Here is a 19,885-nt window from a genome sequence, read left to right on the forward strand (position 1 = left end):
AAGCACACTCATATTTGTTTTCTGCCTCTGGATATCCCAGTAATATTACAGTAAAGGAATTTTTTTATATAAATCCACAACCATGAAGAGAACTCAGAGGAAACCATCAGCGGATGAGAAAGTTCAACAGATTCCAGAAAGTTATTGGCAGAATGGTATCTAATGAAGGGAAGTGGAGTCACCACAAGCAGGAAGAGGCAGAAAGGGGACTGAGGCTTGGAGGAGTGTGACTAGTTGAGCAGATGCTCAGCCCAGGAGCCAGGCAGGATGGAAGCCCAAGACCAGGGCAATTAACTAAAAGTCTGTCAGTGACTAGTCAGGCCCTCCTTCCACTACGACCAGCAGCAGCACCAGAAAGGCAAAGGGAAAGATGCAAGGGGTGTTGTTTAACAGATTTGTGAGTTTGGAGCTCAGAGCAGATGTCTGGCCTAAAGAAAGAAACATGGTCATCAGCATTAAATATTTAAACTCCCTGGCACTGAAATCACCTAGAGCTCGAGAGTAGACAAAGGAGAACGGAGGACCAAGTCCTCAGTAACCCTAATAATTTGAGGGTCAACCGATTTGGAGAAGTAGGGAAAGAGAACAAAAAGGAGGGAACTGTGAGGTGGGAGGGATCCTAGGAAGGAGTGGTGCCTCAGCAGCCAAACAAGGAGAATATTCCAAGAAGCAGGACAACAGAGATGAGTGCTGCTGAGAAGTTTGATGCAATAAGAGCAAAGAAGTGGCCAGAAGATTTGGCAACATCGAGGTAGATATTGACCTAGACAAGAACACTTTCCTTTGTGTTGGAGCAGAAAGGCAGACCTTGGCTGACTGGTACACGGTGTGAATAAGGAATTGGAGACAGGCTGTATAGAGAACTCTTTCCAGAAGTTTAGTTTAAAATGGAGCAGAGAAATTGACAGTAGCTGAAAAAGTTACTGTTATTGATACTAGAGCAAATCTGCCTGCTAATGGGGAAGGATTCTGAAAAAGGAGAGTGAAGATGTAGCAGAGGAGACAGCTGTGCAGGTGGAGGAATTGGCCTTCGGTGGGGGAGAGACACTTTTCCCAAGTAACTGGAGGACAGGAGAGGTTGCTACTACAAATACAATTTGGTTGTAGAATTGGGGGTTCGCATCTGATGACTTTTTCTTTAGCTAAGAGAGAATAGGGGAAATTAGAGGAGAAACATGAAAATATGAGTCACCTGAATCCTTGCAAAATTGATCCGTTGGGAGTAAATTATCTCCAGTAGCATCTGGTAGGATGTCTTACATAGAGCAAACTCAGTAAGCCGAGCTGAGTATCTCAAGGGAATCTGGAAATTTCTGACTGGTGTAGAAATTTGAACAGAAATTTGCACAGCAGATCCCCAAAATTTATGAGAGAGGGGGAGAGTTTGAAACATTAGTGAGAATTTTAGGGACAAGAGGAAGTACTTTTTCCAGAAGTTTTTATCTTAGAGGCATAAGCAAAAAACAGAGATGGAAATTTATTTGGCTGAATTGGTGAATGTCACAGTAGAAGGCTTTTTTTTTTCTTTTTTTAAGATTTTATTTATTTGTCAGGGAGAGAGAGAGAGCACAAGCAGGGGAGCAGCAGGTTCCCCACTGAGCAAGGAGCCCAATGGCGGACTAGATCCCAGGACCCTGGGATCATGACCTGAGCTGAAGGCAGATGCTTAACCAACTGAGCCATCCAGGCGTCCCCAGTAGAAGGCTTCTTTTCTTTTCTTTTTTTTTTTTATTATTATGTTATGTTAGTCACCATTCAGTACTTCATTAGTTTTTGACATAGTGTTCCATGATTCATTGTTTGCGAATAACACCCAGTGCTCCTTGCAATATGTGCCCTCCTTAATACCCATCACCGGGCTAACCACCTCCTCCCCTAGAAGTAGAAGGCTCCTAAGCGAAACTAAAATATGCCTAACTTCCAAAGTCGGTGACAAGTTATGTAAGGTATTCCTTGAATGAGCCCTTTCTATTGCTTCCTGTTGCCTTAGCATTTCTCAGAAAACTCTTTTGGGCCTATTTTCTATAAGCTAGATAGTATATGGTTTAAGTCTCTCCTTCTCTCGCCCCACTTACCACCTTGATCACAAGTTTCCTTTGCTGTAACCAATATAGGCTCTGGGGAGGCCTTTTAAGAGCACAGAGATCTAGGACATTTCAGTTTTCTTCTAAAGTAATAGTTTCCTGGGGCGCCTGGGTGACCCAGGCGGTTAATTGGCTGCCTTCGGCTTGGGTCATGATCCCGGGGTCCTGGGCTGAGTCTGCATGGAGCTCCTTGCTCAGCGGAGAGTCGGCTTCTCCCTTTTTCTCTCACTCTGCCTCTCCCCCTGCGTGTGCACTCGCTCTCTCTCTCAAATAAATAAATAAAATCTTTAAAAAAAAAATTTTTTTTAAACCAAAGTAATAGTTCCCAGGGGCACCGGGGTGGTTCAGTCCGGTAAGCATCTGCCTTCCTCTCAGGTGATGATCCCAGGGTGCTGGGATCGAGCCCCACACCTTTGGCCATAGTACACCTTCCCCAGTTCGCCTCCCTTATCAGGCCCCTCCCACACCTCCTGGCTCCTCATAGAAGCTGGAGGAGTTGCTCTGAGCCCAAGGCAGCCCAAACCTTTCCCAAAACGACCAAACGTGAAAACCACCACGGTGGACAGGTGAGTGGCGGACAGGTGGCTAGAGTAGTGAATGGCTACGCAGTGACGCACAATTTCATTTTGAAAAGCGGCAATCTGGGGCAAGAACAATAGAAGCAGAAAAAGGAACGTTATACAGGATCCAATTCCCTGACTTCTATGTGATCAATTTCAGATCTAACCTTGTGTAGCCCTCAAAGGAGGAAAGGTCATAGCTGTGGAGAATCTGGTGCAATTCCAGTTCTCCCAGTCCAGGGAGCAGAGGAGATCCGGATGCTGTTAAAACAAGCACAGAGCTGCCCGAGGCCGCCGGAGCAATCTGCTCCTCCCACCCGCAGGCGGCGCTGTGGGAGCCCAGTTCACGCGCAGGAAAGGCAACGTTCCCAGGATGCCCTGCGTATCTCCAGGGCGACGGCCGCCGCGGGACGGAGCTGACGGGCGCAGGCGCAAGCCCAACCCCCGGGGCGGCTGCTGGAGCGGCCGCTGGAGCGACCAGACCTCGCCAGTCGCACTAAGCGGCCGCACTACGCCGGGCGGGGGCGGCGGCGGCGGCGGCGGCTGGGCCCGGGGACGGGGCAACGTGCGCCCGGCGGAAGCCTGGTCTCCGCCCGGAGACCATCCCGGGGGCGGGACCGGCGGCTCGACCCGGGGTCTCGGACCACGCAGACGCTGCAGGAGCCGTCGGGTGTGAGCGGTGACGTCTCGGCCGGGCAGAGGCGGTTGCCCGCGGTCGCAGGAGGGCAGCCGGCCGGGGCGGTTCGGGCCGGTAGGGGGCGCCGGCCGGACCGGTCGGACGATGACATCAGCCTGAGCTCGCGCTCTGGGGTCCGGAGAGGGCGGTGCAGGCACATTCGTGCGCTCAGCCCAGGCCTAAGTTCCATGAAGCAGAGACTGATTTTTTTCTCGTTACCCATCGAGTGTATGGCCTCAGTGGGCGCTCTCCGAACGCTTGGTGAATCAGTCAATGAATTAATGAAAGAGTCCTGCTCATAGCCACTGATTCTGTCGTCAGCCCCGGGCGCTCTGAGTGTCGCAGTTTCCCTGAAGCTCAGCTTGCATGTTGGTGAGGTGCAGAGTGGGAGAAAGAGGAGCAGAGGAGATTATGGCTGAGAAAAGGAAATAAGTCCCATAGGGGGACATAGGATAGTACAATTCTAAGTCGCAGTCTTGACTAGGCCCTGTCACTTTAACAACAATTCTTTAGAAAATGCTAATGATGGTCGCAACTCTTTAGTTTGAAGTTTTTCAAAGAACCCCCAGGGGTGACAGTAATTCAGTTTCCTGATGCTTAGCCTAATTTGAAACAACGTTTCCAAAAACATGACTATTTCCTACTGCTTTTTTCACTAACGCAAAAAATACATATATATATTAAAAATAGAATCCTTAGTGACCATAATCTAACGCCCTCATCTTATGGGTGAGGAAAGTGACTTACAGAGAGGTCGAAGTGATTTGCTCTAGGTGACTGATAATACTTGTGTTCCTTGAGTTTCAGTTCCATGCTTTCCTTCCTCTCCTTCAACAAATATCTGTCGGGACTCCTTTCTTTTAACAAGTATTAATAATATTCTTCTCTTGGATTGTGGCTATCTAATCAAGCTCCTGTTCCACATTTTTCAAGTTATTAGGAAGCTATAGGACATTTTCCGTATTCCTCTTCGTCACCTTCTAGGGGAAGTGATATTTTGATTTTCTGGTGCTACAGGTAATTGATGTTCTCTCATTTCTTTCTGACATTTGGAATGTGTTCTTGGGGCAAATAATCCGTTTTCAATTTAAATTTCACGTTTAGTGGAGTGAAACAGTACCAAATGTAGAAGTCTCTGCAGATGTAACCTTCTGTATTTCTTTCTCACAAACACAGGTGTTTTAAAGACACTCCCAGAAAGTGTTGAAGACAGTTCTGTGCATACTTTATCGTGCAGTGCTATACCTTGTTGACGTGACTACATGCTATAGCACGTGACTGTGTCCTATGGTATGTACTCAAATGTTCATTTAATTGAATCAAACTATGCATTTCAGGTTGTGTTTCTCCAGTTAGAAATGAGGGTCTGTGGCAGTTCCACTGACTGACTCCCTTATGAGTCCCCCCACGACACACATACTCTTCTTAGGAAACGAGAACCTACGTATTCAATATTCCACCTCTGCCAGGGTGTAAATCTGGTTTGTGTGAAGTGAATGTTGACTTGTGGAAGGAGGACCAGCAACATCATCACAAGCTCTTCCTGTAATTATGTCACCAAAGCCTTGCCTGTCTTACATACTGAAAAGTCTGGCTCCTCAAGATCCATGTCAGAACCCCTTGCGTGATATGAACAAAGGTGGAAGTTTTCTAAACATTTCTGATGAGGACAGGCGTGAAGCCGTCCTGAGACTAAAGCAGGTGTGTTTGTGGGGCCGGGTGGCAGGGTCTTTGATGATGTAGCCATCTGTTTCTAAGCACAGGAGGAGGAGAATCTGGATGAGCATAAAAAGGAACTTTTCACGGGGCACGTGGGTGGTTCGGTCAGTTAAGTGTCTGACTCTTGATTTTGGTTTGGGTCATGATATCAGGGTTGTGAGATTGAGCCCTGCATTGGGCTCCGTATTCAGCGTGGAGCCTGCTTGGGGTTCTCGCTCTCTCTACCCCTCCCCCCATGCCTGCGCTCTCTCTCTCTCTCTCTCTCTCTCTCTCTCAAGAAAAAAAGAAGGAACTTTCCACACATGTTATGGGGAATATTTACGAGACTGATCTCTGTAGGCCTGATGTGTTTTTTGTTGAAAATGAGAGTAATTCATGAAATCAAAGACCAAGCGAGTCTCAGCAATTCATCCATTCTTTCCGTTTGCTGTTTGGCCAGACTTTATTGAGACGTCCAGCTTCTTTATCAGGATTCCCTGATCCACCCCTCCAATGACTTTTAAAGTCACATATTTATTTTTGAGTCACTTGCTGTTGAAGATTCAGCAGTGATTCAGTAAGTCATCCACGTAGGAGTGAAAGAGCGTAAATGTACAGGAAATTATCCCCTTTCTCCAGCCGCTTAGAGTTTTCATGCAGGGAGAAGAGAAAATGCCTGCAATTTTACTATTTGAAAATCATGTCATAACTTTCTTATTCAGTGAGAACGACTTACATGGGGGAAAACACTCTCTTTCCTGCTGGGTAGGATGAGGAAGGATGTGGCCCTAAGAACTGCTCAACCAACATATGGAAGCAGAACTGAGAGACCGGGAAACCTCTTCCTTTACCTTATTTGAGCCCTGGGTTAAACTATGCCTGAACTTATACCACCCCTGGCTCTCCAGTTAAGTGAACCAGAGACATCTCCCTCTTGTTTAAAATGTCTGGGAGTTGAGTTTTCTCTTACAAAATAAAGAGTCCGAAGAGACATGGAAATTGTTGACAGAAGGGGGTTTGCAGAGACTAAAATGTGGAATTGGCTGCAGAGAGAAAGTGGAGTGGAGGGAAGTCATTAATGTCCTGGTCTGAGAAGTTGACCGTCTTCACTAGGTAGTAACCGTCACCTGTTGAATCCTGGGGCTCAGACCATGTACCTACTAGTATATAGCACTGGGGCTTGGGGGGTAGAAAGAATGTTCAGGTGTTGCAGCTTGCTTGTTTCGGCCCTCAGTAAGTTTCTAGAAAAAAAAGAGACAGCTTTAGGCTGTCAGGACCTTTATACTTTTCAAGAATACAGGACAGTTGTTTTGTAGAATGTTTTGTAGAATGTGGGTGAGCCTGATGTATCTTCAGGATTAGGTTCGGATTGTTTGTCTTTGGAGGGATAGCCAGGGAGCGGTGCTGTGTTCTCACTGCATCTTATTGGGTAGCACAGGATTTCAGTTCGTTCCATTACTGATGATGTTCACCTGGATCATTTAATTACACTAATATCTGCCAGAGTTCTCCACGGTGAAGTTGCTTTTTTCTTCTTTGTAATTATTAAATATGTGGTGATTTTGTGGGGACGTACTTTGAAACCATGTAAATATCCCACTCCTCATCAAATTTTTCATTTATTTAGCTATATATATATTTTTAAAGACTATTTATTTGACAGCGAGAGAGGAAACACAAGCAGGGGGAGTGGGAGAGGGAGAAGCAGGCTTCCCGCTGAGCAGGGGGCTTGATGTGGGGCTCGATCCCAGGACCCTGGGTCATGACCCAAGCCGAAGGCAGACGCTTAACCGACTGAGCCACCCAGGTGCCCCAACTTAACTATATATTTTGTATCTATATGGACTCATAGTTTCCTATTCTCATTTTATCCAGTGGTTTATAAGCCTTTCCTATCAGTATTTATTGCGATACTCAAATTATCCCAAGTTTGGCCTGAAGGGGCCCCCTCTTACACAGGCATCTGTGTCCTTTTGACCCGTTCCCATCATTCTCGAGCAACCTCCTTTGTTCTCTGGCACATGTTGTTCCAGGCGCATCTTCTGTTTTCCCTGTCTGAGCGCTGGAGCTGGACATTTCCACAAGGAGCCCTGGTTCCTTATAGTGGGCAGTGGATTAGAAGCCAAGATCTGGTGTTAGGTGTGCTCATTGCTACCCGAGTATTGCTACTCCCAGGCCTCTCAGTGGCTTGTGTGAGGACATGCATACGTATAACACACACATGTTCACATGTGCACTCATTTCCCTTTCTCTTTTTAAAAATGCCTGCCCAGCAGCACTGCCAATTCCGATGTGACACCACAGTGTCCTTTCCAGTTTTGTCCCTTCTCATATTTGTAACTCTGTCTCAGACAGTAAGAAGCTTTGCACCCATTATCCTTAATATATTTATTTATCTGACCGGTCCCCCTGTATGTAACCCATCTCACGTGGCCACTGCCACTCCCTGCCCCGAGCGAATGCCCTCCTGGCCTCCCCCTGCAGCTTTGAGGCTCTGCTCCGGCCGCCCCACTCCCCTCCCATCCCCCGCTGGTGTGGATGCTTTCCTTACTGGGCTCCATTTAATGATTTTGGAACGGGGTGGTTCAGGAAAGGAAGGGAAGAGAAAGAGGAAGGCAAGGAGAAGGCAGTGACAGTTCATGGAAATGGGTTAGTTGACAAAAGGGATCAATGTGGAAGTAGAAAAGATACACCGGAGATAATGTAATATGCAAGTGGCTATATGACTGAAATTAATCCCAGAAGTGAATCTAGAGTTATAGATTTGGGAATCATTTCAATAAGGGTGATTCTAATGCTATAAAATGAGGAGTAGTTAGGGGCGCCTGGGTGGCTCAGTTGAGCGTCCGACTCTTGATCTCAGCTCAGGTCATGATCTCAGGGTCGTGAGATCGAGCCCCGCGTTGTTGGGCTCTGAGCTCAGCAGAGAGTCTGCTTGAGATTCTCTTTCTCTCCCTTTGCCCCTCCACCTGCTCGCACGCTCTCTCTCTGTCTCAAATAAATAAATAGATCTTTAAAAAAAATTCGGAGTAGTTCACTGGGATCGTAAACATCAACAGCAAAGCGTGACAGCCACGAGCGGACATTTGGAAAGCACCAGGTCAAAGGACAGCAGCAGGAAGGAAAGCAGTCCCATGCGTTGGACAGGCGCTGATCCGGCCAGGTACCGCCCCTGCCCTCGAGAACGCACAGTCTCGTGGGCAGAGAGAGGAATGCCCGGGCAGATCCGGACAGTGGAATGAGCGCCAGGCCAGAGGGAAAGCACCAGGGGAGGGCAGCACACACGGAGGGCACTTGACTGGAACTGGAGGGGCCAGGGAAGCTGTCCCAGAGAAACCGACTTCTCAGCTGAGCCTTGACCCCATGACAAGGGGAGGGCTGCTGCCCAAGTAGACTAGAAGTTGATAAAAATGCAGGCTGGATAGGCTAACAGAGCCAGGGAGGAAAGGAATGTTCCTTTTCCACAAAGGGGTCCGTGTGTGGTCCATGAAAGAAGGCAGTTTGGGAAGGAAGCAGGTAAGACTCTCAGGGGCGCCTGGCTGGGCTCGGTCGGTAGAGCCTGCAACTCTTGGTCTGGGGTCATGAGTTCGAGCCCCACGTTGGATGTAGAGATTACTTAAATAAATAAAAACTTAGGGCGCCTGGGTGGCTCAGTCATCAAGCGTCTGCCTTCGGCTCAGGTCATGATCCCAGGGTCCTGGGATCGAGCCCCGCATCGGGCTCCCTGCTCGGCGGGAAGCCTCTCCCTGTGTCTCTCTCTGTCAAATAAATAAAAAAGAACGAAAAGAAAGCTCTAAATAAATAAATAAATGAAAACTTAAAAAAAAAGAAAAGATTCACACATGAGACGGCGGCGCCCCTCCGTCGGCGCCTCCCGGACCATGCGCCAGGTTCCTCACTGTGCCCTGGCATCTGCTTCCTAAACTACACCCGGCCATTTCCTCCACTCCTCTCTGGGACTGTGCTGTCCGGCCTCTTAGAGGGAGAACGGCGAGAACTGCCCTTTGGTTCGGAGCAGAATGACTGTTCGGTTACTTGGGTTAGATGCTGCTGCGAACTGTTAGCTGCGGTGTGCCTGAGAGCAGCCCTCCCGGGGCGGTGTTTCTGCTACGACCCTAAACACCATAACGTATCCACCGCACCCGGCTTCTTAGTCACGTGGGCAGTGTGCCGATGGTTTTACTCTCCCTCCCTGGCACCCCTGGGTCCTCAGGTTGTTAGGTTTTCGTTTTGATTTTCTCTCTCCCAGTGTCTTGTGCGGTTGATAAAATATGGGAATTCCAGCACCCCTCAAGGTGCTTTTGGACATAAAGTTGGAGGAAACGAATCCACCTCATGGTGGCCTCTCTGTGTAGACTCTGATAGTCCCAAACCAGACTTGATATCCCAGACTGAAATGGGGCGAGAGCCACTTCTTCTTTGGGGATGGAGGAGCATGGAGATAGAAAAGGCAGTTAACTCCGATGCCGGTGAGCATGTGGGTTTGAAGAGCATCAGAGCGTGGCTGGTTTGGGTGTAAGAGCACCTACGTCTGAGACTCCGCATAGAGATCATACAAGTCCCTTTTCTTAGTCTCCTTGGTGTGGTGGTGGCCTTGGGGTTTGGGAAATGAAAGTGACTGAACTAGAGGAGAGAGCACATTGCTCTTCTAGATAGGAATAAAAGATGCTGGTTTGTTCACTGACTGAAATATAAAGCTGATATCAAAAAAGGACAAAAACCCTAAAACGTGACCAAGACTTCATCTCTAGAGATAAGCTGAAGGTAGAGTTCCCCTTCAAAGGCAACTGATGCTTTTTCGTATATACGATATATCATATCATATATCATATCAGTGCCATGGTCAAATTGTAATTTACATTTAGAAACGTGGACATACACTGTACTTTTGTTTTTGTTTTTGTTTTTTAATGTTTGGGGTTTCTGCCACTGATTTCTGAGAAGTTAAAACGTTCAGTAAAGTGTTGAAGTTAAATATGTCACATCATAAAAGAAGATTCTGCAAAACATTATATTGGTTTCACTTAGGGCTTTATTTCTCAGGAGCAAACAAACCAAGACTTTCAAAAAGATCACTAGGCTTCTAACTATACGTTGAGGAAGAACTACCTGTAAGCATACACAGTTAACTCCCCTAGTCTAAGAGTGAAAGACATCCGGTTATTCACCAATTTAATGAGAGTTCTAAACTGTCAAATAGATTTTTTTTAAAGATTTTACTTATTTGTTTGTTCATTTGTTGTTTTAGAGCAGGGGAGAGGAGCAGAGGGAGAGGGATGAGCAGACTCTGAGCTGAGTGTGGAGCCCGATGTGGGACTCGATTTCACAATCCTGATATCACCACCCTGAGATCACAGCCTGAGCTGAAACCAAGAGCTGGATGCTCAACCAACTGAGCCACCCAGGTGTCCCTGTCAAATAGATTTTTTTAAATAATACATAAGATGGGAATTTTGTTTGTTTTTGTTTTAGATTTTATTTATTGATTTGTCAGAGCACAAGCAGGGGGGCAGCAGGCAGAGGGAGAGGGAGAAGCAGGCTCCCCGAGGAGCAGGAAGCCCGATGCGGGACTCAATCCCAGGACTCTGGGATCATGACCTGAGCCGAAGTCAGATGCTTAACTGACTGAACCACCCAGGCGTCCCAAGACGGGAATTTTGGATATTATATCTTAGTTGATGTTGGTCTGAGTCATGGAGATGGTTCTGTAGGTACCTAAATAAAGCAATGAAGCCCAGAGGTGGGACTTATAGTGTCCTATTAGATTATCTAATCAGATACTGGACAAGTTTGGATCCTGATGTGATCCCTTTCTCACTGTCCAGTGCTGTTCTCTCCTGAACTTAGCAGTATGTAGACTTCTCTGATTTCAGCCTTCAAGACCTTTCTGTGATAAAAATTAAATCAGCTCCAGGAAAGCCATGATAATAGCGCAGACTACGTCTTGCCTTAACACCTAACTCAGTTTGATCCCTTGACATCTGTTCCTTTGAGAACACCACTGGCCATATCCAGGTATCATGTGCCTCAGCCAATACAGGGTTCCTTGGAAAACGGAGCTGTTTCTCAGTGAACTCTCTTCATTCAAGAAGCTCTTTTATCCTTTTCCTAGACTCCTCTCTCAATTCTGTCCTCTTTTTATTTTTTATTTTTTTAAAGATTTTTAATTTATTTATTTGACAGAGAGAGACAGCGAGAGAGGGAACACAAGCAGGGGGAGTGGGAGAGGGAGAAGCAGGCTCCCGGCCTAGCAGGGAGCCTGATGCGGGACTCGATCCCAGGATCCTGAGATCATGACTTGAGCCGAAGGCACACACTTAACGACTGAGCCACCCAGGCGCTCCAATTCTGTCCTCTTTTTAAAAAATTTTCTTGCCTTTAGTTATGAAACTAAAATAAGCCTTATCCCAAAGTCTTCCTCTGGCACCAGTAACAAGCTGAAGATGTGACAGTAACATAGTTGAGAGGACCTGACATGTCTGGTTCCATTTTCTCTCTTTCTTTATAGGGTATCTGCCACATCACAGGCTGCTTTACTGATCCTGGACTTCCTGGTGTCCTTATTCTGACGGCCCTATACCTCGGTACATCAAGTATGTCTTCAGGATCAATGCCAATAATAATCTGGGGACGAAGTTAACAACCTCCCTGAGGTTCAGGGAGCTGAATCCTTGTGGCTGCAACTTACGTAGGTCCTAGAATGGAGAAGTCAGTCACCTTCTCCTGCGCGATGTGCTTTGGAGAAGATCAGGCAGCCGTAGTCCAGAATACACAGATTTTCCAAGTCAGAATTCAAAGGCAAGGGAAGAATTCTATACAAACGCCGACTGAACAACCACTCAGGTTACTTAAGTATATGAGGATATGCACAGATCCATCTCCAGAATTACGCATGCAAGGATTCTACCCAGAGACCTGGCACACAAAACCCACAGCTCCCCAGGGACACCTGGGTGGCTCAGTTAAGCATCTGCCTTTGGCTCAGATCATGATCCAGGGTCCTGGGATCGAGCCCCACATCAGGCTCAGCAGGGAGCCTGCCGCTCCCCCTGCTTGTGCTTGCTCTTCTCTCTGACAAATAAATAAAATAAAAATCTTAAAAACCTATAGCTCCCCAGATCAAAAGATACCAGCCTAAAATACTCCCTTTGTCTTGCTGGCATTTCAGTACAGTTGGCAAAAAATCATTAAAAAATACAACACTGTACAAAACAAAAAAACCTATTCTTTCTTTCAAGTTAGACAAAGCTTTCTGAAGCACGTATGTTGTCCAATTGTGCTATGCTTTGTAAAACATTACTAATTTAATAACAGATGTTTGATAACCTTAACCTGTCCATGCTTCAGCTTTAACATGGTTGATAATAGTTTCCTTACGTACAAGGTACAAGTGTCAAGCTTAAAATTTAAATACCATTTTGTTTACAAGGTTACTTTCAGGGATGTATCCAAGTACTGTGAAAATGGAAGAGAGCTTATTGTCTTATGATCCCTGCATAGTTATACAGCAGAAATAATAGGGCTTATCCAAAAGTCTCCAAGGAATTTCAGAATATTTTGATTGACCAACTGGAGAAACCATAGCTCATTTGAAAACTGAACACCTACTGAATATGTTTCTCTTTAGAGCTTTTCATACAATGACAATGAGATCAGTTTTTATAACAATGTAATTCACCTAAATGCAGTTTTTTTAGATCAAGACATGCTGATTTTTAAAAATTACCAACTATTTCATGTTGCTTAAAACCACAGAAGTGAAATATCTATAGGACTTAAATCACCATTATTATTATTTTTTAAAAGATTTTATTTATTTATTCATGAGAGACAGAGAGAGAGAGAGAGGCAGAGGGAGAAGCAGGCTTCCAAGGAGCAGGGAGCCCGATGCGGGACTCGATCCCAGGACCCTGGGATCATGACCTGAGCTGAAGGCAGACGCTTAACCATCTGAGCCACCCAGGTGCCCTCACCATTATTATTATTATTATCATTATTTTATTATTATTTTGATGGGCAGCAAAACAAGGTTTATTGAGCTATAGTAAAGTGATAGTACAAAGCTCCTGAAGAGGGAGGGGACCTGAGAGGGTTGCCCTAAATCACCATAATATTTTTGTGTGTGTGAGAAGTTTTTTTTTTTTTTTAAAGTACAGTTGACACACTATGTTACATTTGTTTCAGGTGTACAAGCTTCTGCAGTTTTTATTTTTATTTTTTCTTTTAAAGATTTTATTTATTTATTTGACAGAGAGAGAGATAGTGAGAGCAGGAACACAAGCAGGGGGAGTGGGAGAGGGAGAAGCAGGCTTCCCACTGAGCAGGGAGCCTGATGAGGGGCTCGATCCCAGGACCCTGGGACCATGACCCAAGCCGAAGGCAGATGCTCAACAACTGAGCCACCCAGGTGCCCCTGCAGTTTTATTTTTTAAAAGATTTATTTTATTTTAATTTTATTATTTGAGAGAGAGAGAGAGCAGGGGGAGGGGCAGAGGGAGAGACAGAATCTCAAGCAGACTCCGTGCTGAGCACAGAGCCCGACTCAGTGTTCAGTCCCATGACCCAGAGATCACGACCTGAGCTGAAACCAAGAGTCAGATGCTTAACTGACTGAGCCACCCAGGTGCCCCTACTTTTGTGGCTTAAAAAAAAAGCCACAATAAATCATTCCATATTAAAATATCAAGGAGCATCAAGCTTGTGAAAGTAACTTTCTCATTTACCAGTGGCCAAAGACTCCCCTCATTGGAAATGACCGTAAACTCAGATGGGTTTTCTTTATTGGCTATCAGTAGCTAATTAGCTCTAGTGGACATCTCACCAGAGTAGTAAGAATAAAGTGATGGACCAAATCCCTGAGTGGGCTGATTTGGTGCATCAAGCCCATGGCTATAGGTTTGTTTTTTCAACAGAATTCTTTAGAGATTATGTAAAAATACCATCTACAGAGTGGGTATTAGATTTGAGCACTAGATGGCAACACTGCAAAATCCGTTCCTTTCACAGGGAACCTTGCTTTTCTACTTTGCTTCAGGAGACACAGGGCCAGGGATTGCCCAACTCAAAGGAGTATGTTATTGACTGAAAGTCTGTGTGCACACCCCCCCCCCCCCATCTCATATGTGAAATCCTACTGCCCACTGTGATGGTTTTAGGAAGCTGGTCTTGCTGGTCTTTGGGAGATTAGGTCATGAGGGGGGAGCCCTCAGTAACGAGATTAGTGTCCTTATAAAAGGGACCCCAGAGAGCGCCCGTGCCCCTTCCAACACAGCTCTCAAAGACACAGGGAGGATGATGTCTACAAACCCGGAAGCGGTCCTCACCAGGCATGGAATCTGCCAGAGCCTTGGTCTCGGACTTGCAGCCTCTGCACTGTGAGGAATAAGCTTCTGTTGTTCATAAGCCACCCAGTCTGTGAACTCCTGCGATAGCAGCCCAGATGGACCACGACAGGGCACCATTCACATTGTCTCTGCGGTGTGATCCAGCATTTGCATTCCCGCAGACCCAGTATGAACAGCGCTTCCTCAGCTGGTGCAGCAGCTGCCCTGAGGTTTCTCCAGGACGTCTTTGCTGTTCGAGAAGAATAGATGATAAGACCTATTCATTTATGAAATATGGGTGGCGCAGCTGGTTAAGCGGCCGACTCTTGGTTTCAGCTGGGGTTGTGATCTCGGGGTCTTGAGGTCAAGCCCCATGTCGGGCTTGAGCTCAGCATCGAGTCTGCTTGTCCCTCTCCCTCCCCCGCTGCCCCCCCCATGCTCTCTCTCTCTCTCTCTCTCTCTCTCAAATAAACAAAATCTTTATTTATTTATTTTTTTAAAAGATTTTATTTATTTGACAGAGAGAGACACAGTGAGAGAGGGAACACAAGCAGGGGGAGTGGGAGAGGGAGAAGCAGACTCCCCACTGAGCAGGGAGCCCGACGCGGGGCTCGATCCCAGGACCCTGGGACCATGACCTGAGCCGAAGGCAGACATTTAACGACTGAGCCACCCAGGCGCCCCAGGCACACCAAGAAATAAAATCTTTTGTTTTGTTTTGTTTTTTAAATGTTTTATTTATTTATTCATGAGAGTCAGAGAGAGAGAGAGAGGCAGAGGCAGAGGGAGAAGCAGGCGCCCCACCTAGCAGGGAGCCCGATGCGGGACTCGATCCCAGAACCCTGGGATCATGACCTGAGCTGAAGGCAGACACTTAACCATCTGAGCCACCCAGGCGCCCAAGAAATAAAATCTTTAATAAATAAATAAACAAATAAAATAAAAAATAAAATGTCAGAGATCACAGAGAGGCAGTTAAAACCAGGAATGCTGGAGTCACAAGGTTGATAGCCTGTATTACTTGTCATATGTTCTGACAGTTAATAGCGGTGTGACCTGGGACAAGATAAGCAGGCTCCTCAAGTCTCAGTTTGATCTCTAAGATGAGGATAAGGACAATGCTCAGGCCATAGGATTATTGTGGGATTTAAGTGGGGGGAAAAATGCATGCAGAAATGCTCAGCAGAGTGCTTGTCATGTAGTGCTCAAAGATCACTAGTCTCCTAAGTTTATAAATTTCGTAAGGAAGTGACAGTAATTATGGTCACCACTCTATCCCTGGGCCTCACTGGATGCCTGCCCCACAGTTAGCATTCCATGAACACTTGTCTTAGTGTGCTTCTCCCCATACTGTAAATCAGGAAATTATGTGGCCCTGATACTATAATAAATAGTCACCTACTTTACTGCACCCATCCAGGTAAGAGGTTCAAACAGTTTGACTCTAGCTTTGCCAATGCCCAAAGTCTTCCCCTCATTGAAAATTATCATATCCTCATACAGGTGTTTTTTCCTCTTAGTGACTAGTTAGCTCAGCTAGGTATTAACCACAGTAATAGGGATAAGGTAATGCATCTCATCTCTGAGTAAGCTTTACCTTTAAAAGGAAGAGGTTGGTTTTTTGGTTTTTGTTTTTAAGATTTTATTTATTTGACAGAGAGACACAGCGAGAGAGGGAACACAAGCAGGGGGAGTGGGAGATGGAAAAGCAGGCTTCCCGTGGAGCAGGGAGCCCGATGTGGGGCTCGATCCCAGAACCCTGGGATCATGACCTGAGCCGAAGGCAGACGCTTAATGACTGAGCCACCTAGGCACCCCTAAAAGGAAGAGTTTCAAAAAACTTTTCTTTAAAATGGTTTTTCTTATGGATCTACTACATTTTGAAAAATACAGCTTTGCCTACTGACAGTTTGAAAGTTCAGCCTGATAATACTCATTCAAGATAGTGTTTGTATTATACCCATCAGGATAACATCACTTTGGGTCTCTTCTTTGAGTAAACCACCCAAAGATGAGCTTAGAGGGATTATTATGTTTTCTTTGGACTTCAAATTAGATTTTTTTTTTAATTCATAAAAGACTCTGGTTTTAAATAAAACATCACCCTGTAAATATCTTTTAAAAATTAATTAAATAGACATTAAAAATTAAAAAATGGTTTTTCTTTCCAAAAAAAGAAAATCATGTCTTGCCTCTATTTCTTTATTATATCCAACTATTTTAAAGTACCCACATAAGTGGGGGGAAATATGTCAAATATAATGTTAATGGAAAAAGAAAACCAATACATCCCCACGACAATACAGATAGTGTCTCATTTTTTTAAAGTAGGCTCCATGCCCAACGTGGGGCTTGAATTCATGACCCTGAGATCAAGAGTTGCATGCTCTACTGACTGAGCCAGCCAGGTGTCCCTAGTATCTCATTTTTGTACAAGAAAATGTGGACATGTGGGTGTGTGTAATGTGTATGCGCACTGATAGGGGAAAAAAAAAGGAAGGAGATAACCACAATATTCACAGTAGTAGTCTTTGGGTAGTTGGCCTACGGATTTTTTTTTTCCTTCTTGTATTTCTTTATATCTTTTCGTACTTTTCAAGTATTCTATAAATAATACATATTACTATTTTTAAATACGTCATGAAGAGTCCATACTACTTCTCTGTTGATAAATCTCATAGACATTGTTGTTGTTCCTTGTCTTATTGCTCTCTCTTTCATAGCGAAATGTCACTCTTACCTCTCTTATATCTTATGACAATCCCTGAGATACTGTTGTTCTCCAAAGTGTCATCCTCCACTTTCTTCTCACTCAACACATTCTCCATGGGTGATTCCACGCGCTCACAGTGCTTCACTTAGCCTTCATATACTGGTGGTAGCCAGCTCATCTGTGGGCCAGGCATTTGTCCTAAGCTCCAAACCCATGTATACACCTGGCTTCTATATATCTCTACTCGGATGCCTAACAGGCATCTTATGCTTAATATGCCCCCAATTGAAATTGTTCCCAGCATCACTCCCACCCTAGTCCCTGCCTGCCAATATCCAAGTTCCTCCTTGTCTTTCCCTATCTCGCTGAGTGGCACCACTAGCTACTGACTCAGTTACCCTGCCCAACACATCTCTGTCGGTCATCATTTTCACACTGATTTTAGCCCTTTACTTTCACTTTCGTCTCTCTGCTTCATCCCCACCACCACCATCTCTCACCTGGATTAGCACAAGACCACCTTCAACCTGGTGTATCTGACTACAGGTGCTTCTACCTCCACATGACCACCAGAGTATCTTTGTAGAATGCAAATATTATCATGCTACTCCCCTGCTTAAAATTCTTCACTCACTCTTTATTGCCCTCAGGCCAAAGCCTTTTATTATCTGGCCCCCTCTTCTCCAGCTTCATCCCTTGCTGCACCTCTTGTCACTATATCTCAGCTATACTAAATAACCTGCCTTTCCCCAAATTCTCCACGTTCCAGTTCTTTGCATGGTCCTCCCTTACATGGAATACCTCTCACTGTGTATCTGAGCCGTATTATGTTTCTCATCCTGTGTGTTCTAATTCTTGTGTAGACTCTCCTATATCGACCGTCTCCACCTGCCTAATTCATGGTCTCAAGCCATAATTAGAGGGAAGTTTGTAGCACAAAATGCCTATATTAGAAGAGAAGAGAGGCCACAAAGCCATGACTTTGGCTTTCATTTTAAGATACTGGAGGGAAAAAAAGGTAAATAAAACCTAAAGTAAGCTGAAGAAAGGAAATAAAGATCAGAGCTGAAATCAGTGGAGCAGAAAATAGGAAAAGAATAAAGAAAAATCAATGCAACCAAAAAAGGGGTTCTTTGCCAATAAAATTTACAAGTCTCTAACCAGACTAATAAAAAAAGAGAGGGCGCCTGGGTGGCTCAGTTGGTTAAGTGACTGCCTTGGGCTCAGGTCATGATCCTGGAGTCCCTGAATCGAGTCCCGCATCGGGCTCCCTGCTTGGCAGGGAGTCTGCTTTGCCCTCTGACCCTCCCCCCTCTCATGTGGTTTCTCTCTCTCTCAAATAAATAAATAAAATCTTTAAAAAAAAAGAGAGAGAGAAGACAAAAATTATCAACATCAGCAATGAGAGGTGACCTCGCTACAGATTCTATAGTTACTAACATATAAGAAAAGAATATTATGAACTTTATGCCAATAAATTTGACAATTTATGTGAAATGGGGAAATTCCACTAACTACCAAAGCTCACCCAAGAAGAAACAGATAGCCTGAATAGCCCTATATATCTATTAAAGAAATTGAATTTATGGTTATAATCTATCCCACAAAGAAAATTACACTAGAGAATTCTACCAAACATTTAAGAAAGAAAAATATATCAATTCTACACAAACTCTTCCAGAAAACTGAGAGTACTTTCCAATTCATTCTATGAGGCCAACATTATGTGATATCAAAGCCAGACAAAAATCTAACAAGAGAAGAACAATAAAAACATACATACATAGATGTATAAATTCAATAGAATTTTAGTAAATCAAATCCAACAATATAAAAATGATAATACATCATGACCAAGTGCACTTTGTCTCAGGAAATCAAGGTTGGTTTAACTGTTGAAATCAATCAATATAATAATCTATATGAACAGACTAAAGAAGAAAAACTATGTGATCCATTCCTAATTTAAAAACCTTTCAGAAGGGGCGCCTGGGTGGCTCAGTCATTAAGCGTCTGCCTTCAGCTCAGATCATGATCCCTGGGATGGAGCCCTGCATCAGGCTCCCTGCTCAGCAGGAAGCCTGCTTCTCCCTCTCCCCCCCCCCCCCCCCCGCTTGTGTTCCCTTCTCGCTGTCTATCTGTCAAAAAATAAATAAAATCTTTAAAAAAAATAAAAATAGGGGCGCCTGGGTGGCTCAGCCGTTAAGCGTCTGCCTTCGGCTCAGGTCGTGATCTCAGGGTCCTGGGATCGAGCCCCACATCGGGCTCCCTGCTTGGTGGGGGAAGCCTGCTTCTCCCTCTCCCACTCCCCGTGCTTGTGTTCCCTCTCTCGCTGTGTCTCTCTCTGTCAAATAAATAAATAAAATCTTTAAAAAAATAAAAATAAAAAAAATAAAATAAAATAAAAATAAAAATAAATAAAAATAAAAAAATGAAAACCTTTCAGAAAACTAGAATCAGAAGGGAACCTCCTCAACCTGATAAAGGGCATCTACTAAAAATCTATAGCTAACATCTTATGTAATGGGAAAGACTGAATTATTTTCCTAAGATCAGGAACAAGGCAAGAATATCCACTCTTACTACTTATTTTCAACATTGTACTGGAGGTTCTGGCCAGTGAATAAGGAAAGCCAAATAAATGAAAGGCATCCATAATGAAAAAGAAATAAAGTGTCTTTATTTGCAGAGGATATGATTGATGTAGAAAATCCTACGGAATCTACAACAAAGCTACCAAAACTATTGTGAGTTTAGAAAGGTCGCAGTATTCAAGGTCAACACACAAAAATTGATTGTACTCCCACATATTTGCAAGGAACAATAGGAAT

Source organism: Phoca vitulina, unplaced genomic scaffold (genome assembly GCF_004348235.1).
Source record: "Phoca vitulina isolate PV1807 unplaced genomic scaffold, GSC_HSeal_1.0 scaffold4, whole genome shotgun sequence".
Lineage (NCBI taxonomy): Eukaryota > Metazoa > Chordata > Mammalia > Carnivora > Phocidae > Phoca > Phoca vitulina.